This window comes from Tamandua tetradactyla, chromosome 21 (assembly GCF_023851605.1).
Source record: "Tamandua tetradactyla isolate mTamTet1 chromosome 21, mTamTet1.pri, whole genome shotgun sequence".
Taxonomy (NCBI): Eukaryota; Metazoa; Chordata; class Mammalia; order Pilosa; family Myrmecophagidae; genus Tamandua; species Tamandua tetradactyla.
This window is the reverse complement of record NC_135347.1, coordinates 61,057,797-61,059,442: the sequence shown is the minus strand read 5'-3', so window position 1 is coordinate 61,059,442 and position 1,646 is coordinate 61,057,797. Positions and strand designations below refer to the sequence as shown.

At 39.3% G+C, this 1,646-nt stretch overlaps 1 non-coding gene across 1 annotated transcript; it reads right to left on the bottom strand.

Annotated features, from left to right (window-relative positions):
• Positions 1–1,265: 1,265 nt before the first annotated feature.
• LOC143665884 (U6 spliceosomal RNA) lies at positions 1,266–1,371 on the bottom strand. Its single transcript, XR_013167279.1, has one exon. It is a non-coding gene; the product is annotated as a U6 spliceosomal RNA (small nuclear RNA).
• Between the last annotated feature and the right edge of the window lie 275 nt (positions 1,372–1,646).

Here is a 1,646-nt window from a genome sequence, read left to right as displayed (position 1 = left end):
TTTCCTTTCTAAGAGTCTGTGGGGTTTCACTAAGCTCATCCAGGACACCACTTTTCTTAGCCTCTCATGGGAAGGCACATGGCAACATCTGCTGGGCTCTGCATCTCCAAATGTCCATGTCTAGGCGTCAGTCCTCCAAGCATCTCCAAATGTCTGTGTGTTTGTCAACTCTGGGCTCTCTCCAGAATGTTTCCCCTTTTAAAGGACTCCAGTAAACTACAAGACCCACCTTGAATGAATGGAGTCACATCTCCATCTAATCAAAAGGTCACACCCACAACTGGGTGTCATATCTCCATGGGAACAATCCTATCAGAGTTTGTAGCCTAGACAATACATCTGCCCTCACAAGATTGTATTAGGTAGGAAAACATGGCTTTTCTGAGGTACATAACAATTTCAAAGCAGCATATATACCAACCCATTTCAGGGACTCCTGAGACATTTTTAGGTGCCCAAATATTTGTTGAATAAATAGAAAAAAAATGACAGACATCATCTAATAAGCACCTGTGTGTTTTGTATTTCAGTGGTCTCACGCAGGAGCAGGGACAAGGGTTGGAGAAGAGGCTTCTCTGAGATTTAGGCAGAAATCTTCTGTTTTTCTGCCTTACTGGGGAGAGATGTACCTTTGTGAAAACTTGAACAGAACAATAAGACTATCAGAATCCATGGGAAAAGAACAAAAGGGTCATTTTAGTGCTGGTTATATGTTATAACAACCAGAGGAAGTTCACGCGAGCCCTTGTTTTCTACTCCATTAGAATCCTCACTAGCACGAATGGATGAGGCCACGGAAATGATGGTTCATGAAGCTGAAACTGAGCTCTGGGAGTGAGCATGGCAGAGGTTGGAAGCCGTTAAACTTGTATGCTTTTTTCTTCTTTCCGGATCATCTCACCAATATCCAGTCAGAAGTCAATAATTGGCAATGCTTAACAGTTGGTTTTCAGAGTTTGGTTCTAATATGAATGTTGGTTGATATACTTATTTATGTTAATGTTATGTTAAAGCAAGAGGAATATAAACAAGGAAGACATCTGTCAGAAGTTCCCTTGTTCATCAATGATGTGCACAATTTCTTTACTGATTCAATAACATTCCAATATTTGAGGAATATTTTCTCCATTTTTTTGTGCATATTATATGTTGTGGCTACAGACATGACACTTTTTTTTTTCAAAGCAACTTACACAAATTTTATTGTTTACATAATGATAGCTCTAGACAAAGTGAAGACATTGGTGACAATGTCAGTACATTTAAAAAATATGGAATGCTTCATGAATTTGCGGTTCATCCTTGCATGGGGCCATGCTAATCTTCTCTGTATCATTCCAATTTTAGTGTAAGTGCTGCTGAAGGGAGCACAGGATGCACTTTTAAATTTAATTGTACTGTTAACATTTTTTCCATGGCCTTTTAAGTCTTGACAATCTACAAAGCAGTAAGTCAAACTCTGATTTATAGCATTTCCTGATGTCCGTGATGTAAACACTCTTCCCATGGCTATCTCCAAGCTAACAAAGTGATGTTTCTAGTCATGGCCAGAGATGTTCAGTGCACCTCATGATAGGGTATTTCTACCATGCAGGTACAGAAGGAGGAAATAGCCTCAAGAGCATTGTTAGTAGTAAAAAATGTAG